Here is a 16022-nt window from a genome sequence, read left to right on the forward strand (position 1 = left end):
CAGATTCTCGTAACATGAACTCTGCTATTAGGGGAAGACATTAGGGTGAGAGATTAGCCTAGGAAGTATGAGAAGCAGACCAAGTACTCCAATTAAAATTCCAATTTTATTCAGTGTTTCTTTCATCCACCCCATGAATAGTTTTTGAATATTATGTGCTAGGCTCAAAACTAGGTGCTAGGGATATAGAAATTAAAATACAGCCCTTCATTTAACTTGGAAGCTATAATGGAGTTTCCAGTGTAAGTGTCAATGCAAGCAGTTTACTATGGCTGGAGAAAATGATGTATATGGGCAAGGAGTGGGAGATAATGCTGGGAAATGACTGTGAAACCAAGGAATTTAAAATTTATCCTCAAAGATAAGGATTGTTTAGTAACAGCATGTTGTAGCTGCTTGGTGGATACTAAACTGTAATGTCATTCTTCATTAGGATACTTAATGAACAGCTGTGGTCTGAGAGTTAATTTTTAAAAAGTTTTTTAATCCTAAGAGATGATCTCTTCATTACTATTAGAGGTAGTGGAAGGGACAGAGAGAGAGAAACACTGATGGGCTGCTTATATGTGTGCCCTGACCAGGAATGAAACCAGTGACCCTTTATTGCTGTTCAGTTACAGTCGTCTGCATTTTCTCCCAAAGTAATTAGTCTTTATAACTTAAAAATTTTAGTGCATGTTAAAGACTCTATGCTAGAATTTTTGTACAATTTTTAAAAAGACCTGACATAGCACTAATTTGTATCCAATATATGATTACATTTACCTTAGTTTCTTTCTTCACAAGTGCGTGGTGGAGTTAAATTATAACTATTTGCAAAGTTGAAACCATTCTTTTAAAAATTGGGCGTGGCTGCCATCTTGTCTGCACCACTGCTCCGCGCGTGCTCTGCTTCCAGGGCTCCCTTCCCGTCACTCAGGCTCCCCCCGCCCACACAGGTCCTACTGCACTGGAGCTGGGGCAGCTCCGCTCTTCCCTGGACTCCTGAGCAGAGGCGTATCTTACTTCAGGGCTTCTGGGCAAGATGGAGGCATAGGGAAACAGGGCTCACCTCACACAACCACAGCAAAAATTACAACAGAAAACAACTGGCACCCAGAATCATGAGAAAATCAAGGTTTATGGAAGAAAGCTCAATAACCAAGGAATTAAAGAAATCACAGGCATCCGGACAGGTAGGAGGGGCGGAGACACAGAGATGTGGAACAGACCATCCTACACCCATGTGTGGCAGATAAAAATCGGGAGGGATTCCTCAGGAATGAAAGGTCACAGTCCCACTCCAGACCACACAGCCCAGGGTTCCAGTGCCAGGAAGATAAGTTCTTATAACTTCTGGCTGTAAATATCAGTAGGGGGAGGGGCAGCAGAAGAAACTTCAGGATTCGCAGGTGTCCGCTTTTAAAGGGCTTGCAACTGACTTAGGACTTACGCAGACATACTCCCTCTGGGCTCTAGCACTGGGGCAGCAGCTGGAAGGGTCCCAGTGGAATATGGGAAGAAACTGAAGTGCCTGGCATCAGGTGAGTGTGCCAGTGGACAGCTTCCTCTCAGAAAACATTCAGAGACCAGGCAGCATCCCTGACACCTTCCTGAGCCCTCTCCCACAGAGAGCTACAGAGTGGAGACACCATATTGGAAACTCTAGCAACCTGATTCACACGGTTGCCCCACCCTAGCAATTACCTAAAGCTCCACCTCATCCACCTTACCAGTGCACTTTTCTACTATGAGCTACGCTACTAAGGGAGTCAAAGCAGCTCCACATAATACATAGAAACAAACACAGGGAGGCTACCAAAATGAGGAAACAGAGAAATATAGCAAATGAACAAAACAAAACTCTAGGAGAAGAACTAAACAAAAAGGAGATTAGCAATCTATCAGATGCAGAGTTCAAAACACCAGTTATCAGGAGGCTCAAGGAACTCACTGGGTATTTCAACAGCATAAAAAGAGACACAGGCAAAATGAAGGTTACACTAAGTGAAATAAAGATCAACAGTGGTGTGGATGAAGGCAAGAATCAAATCAATGATTTGGTACATAACGAAGAAAAACACATTCAATCAGAACAACAAGAAGAAAAAAAATCCCCAAAAAACCCCCACCAAAGATAGGCTCAGGAGCTTCGGGGACAACATTCAAATTATAGGGGTGCTAGAAGGATAAGAGAAAGAGCAAGAAATTTAAAACTTATTTGAAAAAAAGAAAGAAAACTTCTCTATTTAGGTGAAGGAAATAGACATGCAAGTCCAGGAAGCGCAGAGAGTCCCAGACAAGATGGACCCAAAGAGGCCCACTCCAAGATACATAATTACGTTACTCAAGATTAAAGATGAGGAGAGAATCTAAAAAGCAGCAAGAGAAAGGGAGACAGTTACCTGCAAAGCAGTTCCCATAAGACTGTCAGCTGGTTTCTCCAAAGAAACTTTGCAGACAAGAAGAGTTTGGCAAGAAGTATTCAAAGTGATGAAAAGCAAGAAACTACAACCTAGATTATTCTATCCAACAAAGCTATCATTTAGAATGGAAGGGCAGATAAAGTGTTTCCCAAATAAAGTAAAGTTGTCACCAAGCCATTATTATATAAAATGTTAAAGAGACTTATTATTTAAGAAAATGAAGATCAAAACTATGAGCATTAAAATGGCAATAAATTCAAACTATCAACAATTGAATCTAAAAAACTAAAAAAAAACCAAGCACAATAGAAACAGAATCATACATATGTAGATCATTTGGAGGGTTATCAGTTGGTAGGGGAAGGAAGAGAATAGGGGAAAAAGTGCAGGGTTGAGAAGCGCAAATTGGTAGGTACAGAATAGACAGGGGGATGTTAAGAGCGGTACAGGAAATGGAGTAGACAGCGAACTTACACACAAGACCCATGGACATGAACTAAGGTGGGGCGATAGCTGGAGGGAATAATGGGTACTGAGTGAAGAGGGGCAAAGGAGACAAAATTGGGACAACTGTAAAAGCATAATCAATAAAACATTAAAAAAATTAAAATTACAGACTAACCCAAGTCATCTGCACTGTGATAAGAATCATGTGTTCCGGAATCAGGGAGAGCTGAGATTCTTTGCAGCGTGTGTGTGAGCCTGGGCAAAGTTACTTAACTTCCCAGTACTCACCCGTGGAATGAGGTGGAGAACTGCTAATGCTGGAGCTTGTGCATGAATTACAGGTTTGTGTAATGGGCGTGCACTTGCTACCCAAGCTTCCTAGGCAACAAAACATCAATTTATTTACCCTCAAACTAAATCTAGTGTTGAGCACCTACTCAAAATTTTGACTGTCAAGAATTCAATCTGTTATGTTTGGAGGAGCCACTCCTCCCTTAGATTGATATAAAAACCCAGGGGATTCTGCTAGTGCCTGGAAAATATGGAAGCAGACTGGTCCCTTTTCTTGGGTGATGGCAAGTCCTCCAATGTGGTACTTCTGCCTGGCCCATGCCTGTGTCTGTCGGGCATGGATGATGCTCCAACAGAGGTCCTCCCTTGCTGACCCCAGTCTTAGCCTCGAGTTCCTCACCTCTGCTCTGAGGCTTCAGATCTCATTCAGATGAACAGTGTCCATCTTCCACACACACCACACAGCCATGTTCCAGTGGGCACATCTGCATTCTGTCTGGGGGACGAGCCCCTCTCCCAGCTCTTCCCACCTTCATCGTTTCCACTAGCTGCTCTGAATCCGCCAGGCTCCCAAGCCAAAACTTGGCTGAGCAGGACGTCATCACATTGGGCCAGAAGCTCCAAAGGCAGTAATACCAAAGAGGGGAGGAAATGAAGCTCAAAATAGGATTATGTGACTGTCTTCTTGGAATAATGGAGGTGAAAACATTGCTCATTCTTTTGAGTCTCTTCCTACGGCAATTACCCCAAATTATCTTGCCACTTAAGGGAAGTGCTTTGTTCAGTGCCTGGGACAAAGTCGCCTCACAATAACTATTAACTATTAGCATTTCTTTTGGATAACAGACTAGGTTTAGAGTGATATTAGTAAAGAAATTATCCAACTGAAAAATAAATAGGAGAAACTGAAGCTGTATAAAGAGAAGACACCTAAATTTTTTAAAGGATGAAAAAATAAGGCTTTGGGAGAAATCACTTGGATTAATCAATATGGAAGTGAAAAAAGAAATGGAACACTTTATTTTTAAGCACGTGACGGCTTACAGCAAAGGCCCTGATCAGCAGTTCTCCATCAGCCCCAGGTTTTAAAGCTGCAGGTATTTGAATTGCATTGTGAAACTTGGACTACTCACACACACAAAAACGTATCAAGTACCTTCTCAGCACAGGATGTTAATAGAAGTTGTGGGTGCCCCACCCCTGGGGCTGCTTCAGGCCATTGTGAAGTTCACTTTCTTGGAAACAAGGACTGGCTTACTTGATGTATTGTGTCCTCCACAACATTATGATTCCATGTGTGCTTTTGTCACTTGGTGGGTGATCCGAAAACCATATTTTCTCATCTACGACGTTGTATTTTTCATCTGAGTTGAATACACAGCGAGATGTGGCACAGAAGAAAGGTCCTGCTGAGTACCAGGAACCTAGGTTTGCACCATTGCTTTTAGACTGATTTCCTAGGTGACCTATAGTAGCTGCTCACCCTCTATCTGAATAAAGATGAGGTGGAATTAGAATTACTTTATCTAGACCCATTCAGTTTTACCATTCTGAGACTTTTTCTTCACATTTTCTTTCTCTACCGTTAATGAGCAGTGGAATTAAGCATTCTTTTATTCTCACAGACTGCAGTTGTAAGGTTCTAATGTAAATACTTAATTTACAAGCATCTCATTTCCAAAAGGAAATTAAAAGGTTTTCTGGTGGAGAAGTGTAGCTATTCTACAATATTATTCTAACAGAAGTCTGTTTTAGTCAATTTTTCTAGTTTGAGGAATCCTGTTTTTCATGGGACAGGTAACTCAGTACAGACACTTCTGTCTCTCACCATGGCCCAGCTCTGCAGCACACTGGGCTTTTTCACTGTTCCCAAGTGAGCTTTCACTTGTTTTGGATTGGTGGGGTAGAGCAATCATACTTTCAAACACAGCCTTGGTGTTTGGGCAAGACCCTCTGAAGTGTCACGTGTTCCTGATTCCTCAAAATCAGTACCTCAATTCAGGCATCGGTACATCTGAACACGGAGTTAATCAGACCACATCTCTATAGTATGCCCTTATTTAAAACTCTGAGGACAGAAGCTTCTTTTCCCACTGGTCTCCCACCCATTGATCTAAAATGTAGCCCTTGGCAGCAAATTTTTCTTATTTTCTGCAGGCTTGCCTCATTCTCAATAGGTGAATCCCAGGCCTGGGAAATGGGATCAGTGACTGGTCTCCATTTCATTCTCCCCTCATGCTCCACCCCTTCCAGGTACTAGACTCTAAATGCCACCTTACCAGATAGTGATAGAGCCTGTACACTTGGTTCTTGGTGTGTCGTTTCGTTTGACCTACTTACAACTTACTTTTTCTATCCTCTCTGAGCATTTTATTAAATGGTTAGGTAGACGTATGATGTAAACCAGGCATTCAAACAGTGTCTCATGGCTTCCCTCTATTTTCTCTTTGCTCCTTCGATCCCTTCCCATTTCCATGCATTCCCTTCTGCCTACTTCTGTTGGCTTTGTTCTCTGTTCAATCACAGAATGGCTGTTTAAGGAAAACGAGGGTGAGTTTAGGGGGGAAATTGGGTTTCAATAGAATCTACAACAGAGAATTGTAAAAATTAGACTCTAGTTCACTTAATTGTAAAATTTTATTTTTCAACTATGAACTATACTGGATCCTGAATTTTTCTAGTTTTATAAAATGGTTTTGTTACTGAGCAGAGGTCCAGGGGGGCAATATTTGGCCCACCCAGGGATGCCAAGAAAATGGTTACAGAACAGATACACCCGGGGCCGGACTCCAGAGGATGGTACACTAATACCGTCTGGACCCCCTACTGGGCCCGATCGTCTGCTGCCAGAGGAAAGACATCTCTCATTGCCAGAGATTTGTGGAAGGGAAAGGAAAGGCTTATTTAAAGCTATACAGACTTAAAGTAGTGACCCACTGTTCCTATTAAAATATCAAAGTCCTTTAGGATGACCACAGATGCCCACAGCGCTTCCTTTCCCCCTGCCCTAATTCAGAGTACCGTATCTCGGGACAAGAGCACACGTCTGTGTTTCAGGCTGCTGGTACCATCAGCTGTGTCGCTGTCCAGGCAGGATCTCTAATTGCTCCAAAGCCATGTGGCACCTTCTCATGATCTACTGGCAAAGAGTTCTTTCACCCTTCTTCCAGGCAAAGTCTCTCCTGCTTCCCAGGCCACACGGCCAAAGGGAGCACCCCAAGGCCACGTGGGCCACATGGGCCAAAGCTGCAGGGGCCTGCACTCCACCAGAAGCACGTGGCTTTCTTCTTCACCTGGCTGCAGGAGTCCCCACTCTGGCAAAGCCGCGTGGCTCTCCCTGCCACCTGGGCAAAAGGGGGCCCTCACTCTGCTCCAAACCACATGGCTCTCCCTCACTTGGGCAAGAGGGGGTCTGCACTCCACCAAAACTGCGTGGCTCTCTTCTGCACCTGGCTGCAGGGGTCCCCACTCTGGCAAAGCTGCGTGGCTCTCTCACACAGCTGCGAGGGTCCCCACTCCGCCAGAATCGTATGACTCTCTCTCTAATGGCTGCCACGCCTGCGTTTAAATCCCTACGCTAGTCCACCTTTGCAGCCCCATTTCCGACTCCTCCTACAGTCAGTTACGCCTGCCAGGACTCCCATATCCTCCCAGCTTTACTGGGCTGCCATAGTGAGTCTGGGCGGGTGTGGCCCCATGATGTGGAGCCAATCAACTCTAAGCTCTCCCTCAGGTGCTATAACTCAAAGGACCAGCCCCCGGGTACATCCTGGGTAGAAGCCACTCCCTTCTTCCTGGCTCAAAACTTGGCTACAGCTATTTAACATATCTATGAAACCAGTTAAAGGTTATAGATAAATATGTTAAATGACCATTCCAGAGGTTAGCTGTGAAACTGTTGCTATGCAAAACAGCTCTCAGTGGCCCTGCTCCATTTGTCCCTTCCCCCAGCTGACACCTGCGGTGGGGGGCAGTGAGGACATCTTAATATTTCCTGGACACCTTGAGTTCTGGACCCCATTCCAAATCCTTTTTGGGGGCCCCCTTTCTGGCTGTGTCTATTACAGTTTGGCTAAGCCATCCAACTTCCATAGAAATGGAAGAGAAACTGACAGTGAGGATTTGCAATGGTGGAAAATTGTAACAGTGGGAAACTGTAACCCACCCCACCATTCTTTTGACATTGCGTATGTGCTGACTCTGAGTGATATGTAGCTTATAGCGTGTTTGTATGAGAATCCTAGGAACTAACTTCAGAAGATACAGACTCCAACCTTCAGGCACCCCGGCTCCAGGAGATTTGCTGGCCTTTAACTGTGGAGCCAGGATGATGTGCACCAGGATGATGCGAAGCCAGGAGTCTAAAACAGAATGCTGCACACGGGGCCATAACTTACCTTATTGGAATGGGCTGCACTTGTCTCATGTAAAGGACTTTCTGGTCCTTCCCAAAGAACCAACAAGATGGTGGAAGTGGAGCAGAAGAAGAAGCGGACCTTCCGCCGATCCACCCACCGCAGCGTGGATCTCGTCCAGCTACTTGACCTGTCCTAGGAGCAGCTGCTGCGGCTCTACAGAGCCAGGCGGCGGCGGAACGGTGGCCTGCGAGGAAGCAGCAGTGCCTGCTAAAGCGCCTGCACAGGCCAAGACGGACGCACGGCCCGTGGAGAGGCCTGAAGCCACACCTGCGGTGAAGACACACCTGCGGGACATGATCCTCCTGCCAGAGATGGTGGGCGGCACGGTGGGCGTGCACAAGGGGAAGACCTGCAACAAGGTGGAAATCAGGCTGGAGATGATTGGCCACGACCCGGGGGAGTTCTCCGTCGCCTATAAGCTGATGAAGCGTGGCCGGCCCGGCATTGGGGCCCCCCACTCTTCCCGCTTCATCCCTCTCAAGTAGCCAATAAAAGCACAGACTTACTTAAAAAAATTTTTTTTTAATTTGAAAAAGGACTTTTAAACACTCACCCTTGATCTCTTTGTTCCGTTCTCCTCTGCCTCCTTATAAAAGCCTCTGCCTTCACTGAGAGGTGGAGATGGCGGGCTTTGAGACATGAGTTGCCCATGTTCCAGGTGGCAGGCACCTGAAAACAAACCACTTTCCTTTACATCAGCACCTGCCTCTCAAGTATGGGCTTTTGTAGCGGCAGGCAGCTGGACCTGCGTTCAGTAACATAAGCTTTTATGGATCTTTGAGCTCATGAGCCTAGAGATAGAAACAGTGGTGCCCTCTTCCTGTATCCAGAGACCCAACCCCTTGAAGATTTTTCCATCAGCTTTACCTGGGTTACCTGTCCATCCTTTGAACCAGTGACTGTACACAGGGCTGTGAAGAACCAAGATTGGACGGACAGGGGGTCAGTCCTTTGGCAGAAGGTAGAAAACAAATTGGTATTGGCAGTCTCATCAGAGCAACGCAGAAGGAGGCGGGCAGCTTGGTGAAGAGAGGGGTGCTGGGCAGGCTGCACCCCTGAACTGCTATGAAGTGAAGCAAACTATGCCTATGATGTGTGTGTGGTTTTAAAAAGAAATATAGCCCTGTGGCTATTGCAGCATTGCTGGGAGTTTGACATTTTCTTCTTAGTCCCCCAATTCTCTTACTAGAAACAATTTTATCTTTTCCTATTTCTTTTCAGGTATTTCATCTGCATGGTTTAGATTTCTTCTTTGTTCTGAGGTCTTTTACCAACTTTTGTTATGTCAAGAATAGAGTCGGCGGCACTCAGAGGATTCCCAGTGAGTGATTCCAATTCCTGCCAACACACTCATGTTTCCTTTCAAGTCTAATTCTCTTTTACCTGAATCTTTTCTCTAATTCTGATATGTAACAGATGTAGAGTCAGAACTGGTATAAAAAGACTACAGATCGTCCTGGCTGGTGTGGCTCAGTGGATTGAGCGCCAGCCTGCAAACTGAAGGGTTGCCGGTTCCATTCCCAGTCAGGGCACATGCCTGGGTTGCAGGCCAGGTCCCCAGTGTGGGGCGCATGAAAGGCAACCACACATTGGTGTTTCTTTCCCTCTCTTTCTCCCTCCCTTTCCCCCTCTCTAAAAATAAGTAAACATATTTTTGAAAAGACTACACATCATTAAAAAAGAAAAAAAGATGATTTCTTGATGTGGAGTCTTCATTGGATTTAATATTTAGTTGAGTAGTCACCATCAGCCTGCTTGGAAGTGCAAAGTACAGTACACATGTAGATGAAGGATTTATTCACTGCACCACAAATGCTTGGTATAAAGCATACTATGCAATCCCTGTAAAGTAGCCTCTAATAAAAATTTCTCTCCACTGAACCACGATGGAGCTCATTCCTGTGTTTTTTCCCTTCTGTCCAGTAGGACTGAACAAAAATGGAGAGTCTGAACTTGTTTACTTGAAAAGATAGGATTTAAAATGTCATTTTAGTCATAGTTTCAGAATGCAGTTTATCATGTACATGTTATAGTTAGATTGGTACTATTGAAATGAAAAGGCAACATGCCAGGTGGTTGTTATATTTCAGCTAAAAATTTGCATTTGGTATTAAATGTAAGGACATTGACCTTCCACAGATCCAGCTGAAGCTCACAGTTCAGTAAGAACAGGAATCTGGCGTTCAGCTGCTGAGCACTGTACATGGGTAGGGTGCTGGAGAGAAATACTCCAAAAGTTTACAGAATTTGTCTCTGGAGGTGAAAATATGTGTGATGTTAATTTTCTTTACTTGTCTCTACAGTTCAAATTTTCTGGGAATAGCATATAGCACTTTTATAACAAAAATAGTGTCCTGTTTTTTAAAATTACACTTTATTAGTTATGCTATTACAGTTGTCCTGATTTTTCCCCCTTTGCCCTCCTCCACCCAGAACCCTCCCCCTGCCTCAGGCAATTCCCTCACTTTTGTTCATGTCCACGGGTCATGCGAAGAACTCTTTGACTACCCCATTTCCAATACTATGCTTTACATCCCAATGGTTATTCTGTAACTACCCACTGGTACTTCTTAGTCCTGTCACCTCTTAACCTATTCTCCCCCACACCCTTCTCCCATCTAATAACCTTGAAAATGAACTCTGTATCCATGATTCTGTCTCTATTCTTGCTTAGTCCTTTTTATTTTTTGATTCAATTGTTAATACATATGGATTTTTTTGCCATTTTATTGTTCATAGTTTTGATAATTCCTTTTCTTAAATAAATCCCCTTACCATTTTATATAATAATGGTTCGTTGGTGATGAATTCCTCTAGTTTTTTCTTGTCTGGGAAGCTCTTTATTTGCCCTTCCATTCTAAATGATGTCTTTGCTGAGGAGAGCAATCTTGGTTGTATGTCCCTGTTTTTCATGACTGAATATTTCTTGTCAGTCCCTTCTAGCCTGCAAAGATTTTTTTGAGGAATCAGCTGACAGTCTTATAGGAACTCTCCTGTAGATAACTAACTTTTCTTGCTGCTTTTAAGATTCTCTCTTTATCTTTAACCTTTGGCATGTTAATTATGATGTGTCTTACAGCGGGCCTCTTCCCATCCATCTTGTTTGGGACTCTCTGTGCTTCCTGGAATTCCATATCTATTTCCTATACCTCAGTAATTTCCTTGAGCATCCTTATAACCAGTGTTTTGAACTCTGCATCTGACAGATTGCTTACCATCATTTCATTTAGCTCTTTTTCTGGAGTTTTGTTCTGTTCATTCATTTAGGCCATGTTTCTCTGTCTCCTCATTTAGGCAGTCTCCCCATGTTTGTTTCTATGTAATGGTAGAACTGCTTTGACATTATGTCTTGGTAGTGTGGTCTCATGTAGTAGATGTTTTGCAGGATCCAGTGGCATAGCCTCTGCTATTGTCCAAGCTGGATACTCAGGTGCTCATTTCATGTGGGCTGAGTATACCCTCCTCTTGTAGCTAAGCTTTGGTTGCTGTTGGAAGATCAATGGGAGGGATTTACCCAGGCCAGTCAGCTGCAAGGATTGGCTCTGACCATTTGCCACCAATTTCCACCCTCCATGGAGGATCAGCTGTACAGGGGCAGGGTGTTGGTGCTCTGATGTGGTCTACAGTTGTCCACTGGGTGCACTGGCCCTGGGGTTTCCCGTGCAGGCCAATGTCAGCCCCCACCTGTGTTTTACCTGGGGCCACTCTTGCTGAGCTATAAAGCAATCTGAGATGGCTGCTACTTGTGCTGGGCTTGGAGATTCCCAGACAAAGCCAGACTGTGAATCTAGCCTGGCTGCTGCTAGTGGTGGGTGTGGGGCTCACTGAGGCCAGCTGTTTCTTGTTTGAGAGGATTTAGGAAGTTGGGAAGCCTGAGACAAGAGAAGCCATTCACATGGAAAAGGAGGTTGCCTGAGGCATTGTCCCTGGGACTCTCCAAGGTGGGTCACACAGTGTCAGCCAGGTTGATGGAGTCTCAGATAAGGCTCCAACTTTCTGGCTCTGTGGAGGAGGGTTTGGAAAAGGGTCAATGGCTTCTGCTCACCATAATGCCAGACACCTCAGACTCCCCCTGAATGCCACCGGTAGCTTTCGAGCAGCTACCCTGGTGCTGGAGCTCAGAGGGAGTGAATCTGAGTAGGTGAGTTTGAGTGCGTGTTTCTCTAAGAGAAACTGCTTGGAGCTTCAGCAGTTTCTTCCACTGACTCAGTCCCCACAGACTTTTGCAGCCAGAGTGATGGGGATTTATCTTCCTGCCGCTGGAATCCTGGCCTGGGGCCTGGTGTGGGGTTGGGACTCCTCACTCCCAAGATACCCTCCCAAATTTTTATCCACCACGTGCGGCTGAGGGACCAGCCTGTTCCATGTCTGTGCCTTTCCTACCAGACTGGATGGATGTGGTTTCTTTAATTCCATAGTTGTCAGACTATTCAGCTTGATTTCTGACAGTTCTGAGTTGATGTTTGTTGTGTATTTAGTTGTAGTTTTGATGTTGGTTGTGCAACAAAATGAGCCATGTCTGCCTACACTGCCATCGTAACTAGAAGTCCCTGTAAAAATAGTTTTAAAAAATGAAGCTGAATAGGGCTTGGTTGGAACGTCATCCCATACACAGAAAGGTTGCAGGTTCTGTCCCTGGTTGGGGCATATATGAAAAGCAACTGATGGGTGTCTCACTCTTCCCCTCTCTCTCTTAAAAAAAAAAATCAATGGGCATGTCTTTAGGTGAGGATTAAAAACAAATCAAGTTTGGTGTAGTTATTGTATGTCAGAGCTTCCTGTGGTCTAGCTAGAGGTCATCATGCTGAATTATAAAAGTTCTTGGTATACACCAAATTATACTTGAGTTAAATGTACCTACTGAATGAAACTGACTGACATCCAGCAGACTCCTTGGCTTGAGCCCCGTTCTGGGCACTCTGATTCTGTCTTGACTCTGCAGAAAGCATCCCAGTGGATTTGGCACGTGTACTCTCCTCCGGCCCCTTTGCTGTGTCTTTGGCCTAGACGAGTGTCTTCAGAAGCACTGTAAGACCTCTTAGGACAAACCCGGAGGGCACTCTGGAGCTGAAATTCAGGTTGCCAGTTCCCAAGCTTTCATACTGTTACCGAACAACAAGAGGAGGTCCGAGGGAGGGGCAATACAATATTTGGCCCACCTAGGGATGCCCAAAACTGCTATACAACAGGGGCCCCTCCCGAAAACAAAATACTAATATCTACTGGGCTCTTCTGTCCGCCGCCAATTGGAAAGACATCTCTTAATGCCAGAGATTTGTGAAAAGGAAACAAAATGTTTATTTAATGCTATTCAGGCCTAATGCCTCCACTAAAATATCAAAGTCCTTTAGGTTGTACACCTACACCCACACAGCGCTCCCTTCTCCCACTGTCCCAACTCCGGGTACCGTAAATCAGGAAAAGAGCACACGTCTGTGTTGCAGGCCGCTGGCACCGTCAGCTGTGTCACTGTGCAGGATCTCCAGTTAATCCAAAGTACTATGGTACCCTCTCATGGTCCACTGGCAAGAGTCCTTTGTACCCAGTTCCAGTCAAAGTCTCTGTTGCTTTTCAGGCCCCGCAGCCAAAGGGGGCACCCCAAAGCCGCGTGGGCCTCTTCTACCAAAGCTGCAGGAGTCCGCACTCCACCAAAAGCATGTGGCTGTCTTCTTCACCTGGCTGCAGGGATCTCCATTCTGGCAAAGCTGCGTGGTTTTTCCCTTTCACCTGGGAAAGAGGGGGTCCGCACCCTGCCAAAACCACGTGGCTCCCTCTTTCACCTCACCAAGAGGGGGTCCTCACTCTGCTGAAACCGCGTGGCTCTCCCTCTCTCATCTGGCCAAGCGGGGACCCTTTGTGTCCTGGAGCCAGTCTTTTCCAAGCTCCTACCTAGGCGATCTCACTTCGGAGTGCAGACCCTAGTTCCCATCTTGAGTCCCTGCCACAACTTTCTCCCTTCTTGAGTCCCCGCCACAACCTTCTCTCCGGCCCTGCTACTCCCTTCTTCCTGGCTCCAAACTTGGCCACTGCTATTTAACATATCTATGAAACCAGTTAAAGGTTATAGATATGTTAAATAACCATTCCTCCAGAGGTTAGCTCCAAAACTGTTGCTATGCAAAATAGCCCTCAATGGCCCTGGCTCTATTCATCCCTTCCCCCTGGGGGGGGGGGGGGGATGGTGAGGACATCTTAATATGTCTCTCCAATATTTCTATACACTTTGAATTCTGGACACTTTTCTAAATCTTTTTGGGGGGCCCCCCTGTCTGCACCCTGTATCAATACTGTGTGAAAAAGAGGAGAATTTCCCTCAATGCCTGGGCGTGAAGCATGGGGGCAACACGTGGGAGCATGTTCCTATAAGGGGGACCCTGCCCTGAAAGCAGACCTTTCACTCCCAAGCTCGCTCCTCCAGCACCCACCTGCCGCAGGACAGCCTGCTCATCTCTCTCCCCGGAGCTCGTCAGCGGTGGTGTCAGGTTTGGACAGGGTCTGCCCCGTGCAGAGACCTGTCCACAGAGAGTGCTCCGTGGAATGGGGCAGTGGTAGCGCTTAAATCTTCTCCAATCCAGCTGGTGGACACTGTTCTTTGTGACCTGCAGTCCACTTGCTCAAGGACAAAGTCACAGTTCAAAGCCTGCAGGGGCCATGACCACCCACAGTGGCAGCAGGTTAAAGTGAGTGGGCCTTGGAGGCAGGTCTGGTGTGAGGCCTGATTTTCACTCAACAGGGGTGAGATTTGGGGGCAGCACTTCCTCTCGCTGAGACCCAACCTCCTCATGTGGATGAGAGGGTAGTTTATTTAGGAAGGTTACCAGAAATAAAATGGGAGTGAAATGTTGGCATTTCACCTGGCTGGTGTGGCTCAGTTGATTGGGCATATCTCTGCAAAACGAAAGGTCGCAGGTTTGATTCCTGGTCAGGGCACATGCCTGGGTTGTGTGTTCGGTCCTTGTTTGGGTACGTAAGAGGCGACTTATCAATATTTCTTTCCCTCTCCCCCTCTGTCTAAAAATAAATAAATAAGATGTAAAAAAAGAGAAATGTTGCCATTTCTATCACGCTCACTCAAAACCATATTAAATTTTCCATTGAACATGTTAGTAAAACCTGTAACTGTTTGTCACTCATGTCTGACCCAGATGTCAGTTGTGGCTTCAGCTACAACACACAAGCTGAGAAAAAGCACTTAACATCCATCTTCTGAACTCTGGGGATAACTTTTATCACCCTGAGAGGCTTACTCATGTTTACTCATAGCAAGTGCTAATAACAGGGCAGGTCATTGTCACTAGTATTGAAATGAAAATGCATCCCAATGGTGGTTTTCTTTTTTTCTCTTTTTAAATTAGTACAGAGATTCTTTATTTTTTTACACTTGTCATGCATGAATTCATAGGGAGTGGGCTCCGGCAGCTCAGACTCCTGTCCATGGGTTCTCACACAGTGTGCTTCTCCGGCTGGAACAGGCTCGGCCTTCAGACGGACCCAGGCACTTTCCCTTAGGCTCCTCCTTCTTTTTCTGGCAATTTCCCATCACACATGTCAGGAGCTGTCTTGGCTCCTCGAGTGCTCAGGATGCTCAATGTGTACATTGATTCTCTGGGCAAGAATCTTGTCTTTAACTTGTTCGTTCCCAACGATGCCCACTGTAGACGTGTCCTGCTTTGCCGTGGGAACAGTTGCGGCCATTCCTTTTTGAACAGTGCCCATTGTCTTGCTGTCCACAGTTTCACCTGTCTTGTAGATTTGCATGTAGGTGGCCAAAGGAACCACTCCAAGTTTTCTAAAAGGCCCAGAGAACATATAGCAGGTGCCTCTCCTCTTTCCCGTGGTGTTAGACATTTTGGCAAGCTACTGGAAGATGGAGGTTCCGGCTGGAAAAAATTTTTGTTTTGTTGTCTTAGAAAAAAACCTAAAACCCTACTGAGACTGCTAGTCCTATAGTGGAGGTTAGGGCCTCAGTTTTTTGTGTAGTCTACTATAACTAGGTTAATTTTTATATTCTATTTTTTCTCTGGTTAATAAAACCATCTTCGACACTCATGGTCACCAAATGGGTTTGTTTCCCTAATAGAGTAAAACATGTTAGAGATGATGGAAGCCTTTGAGCATCTGGTCGTTCCAGAAACTGAGTGTAAAGTGGCCACAATGGAATGGAGCAAAGGAAAACACCCTTTGAATTTTCATTACATCATAGACGTATTATGTATGGATAATCTTATTTTCCACGTGCAAATGTTAGTAGAAGGAAATGGCTACATTCTATCTTCCCCCAAAATTATACATACAAGTGGCTTGCCAGACAGTATTTATTGAATCTAGGATGCCATCTGCTGTAAAATATATCATTATTCTGTATGTTACTAAGAAAGAAAAGTCATTGCCATGGATTGAAAGATGTTAAATGTGAAAAAGTGAGTATTGAAATCAAGGATGGTGTATCCTTCAATGCTTG

At 45.2% G+C, this 16022-nt stretch overlaps 2 pseudogenes; one reads left to right on the forward strand and one right to left on the reverse strand.

Moving 5' to 3' along the window:
- Positions 1-7607: 7607 nt before the first annotated feature.
- Positions 7608-8046, forward strand: LOC119061626 (40S ribosomal protein S15-like; annotated as a pseudogene).
- Positions 8047-13842: 5796 nt separating this feature from the next.
- LOC119061615 (60S ribosomal protein L21-like) lies at positions 13843-15409 on the reverse strand (annotated as a pseudogene).
- Between the last annotated feature and the right edge of the window lie 613 nt (positions 15410-16022).

Source organism: Artibeus jamaicensis, unplaced genomic scaffold (genome assembly GCF_021234435.1).
Source record: "Artibeus jamaicensis isolate MK-2021 breed Jamaican fruit bat unplaced genomic scaffold, CSHL_Jam_final contig_518, whole genome shotgun sequence".
Classification (NCBI taxonomy): domain Eukaryota; kingdom Metazoa; phylum Chordata; class Mammalia; order Chiroptera; family Phyllostomidae; genus Artibeus; species Artibeus jamaicensis.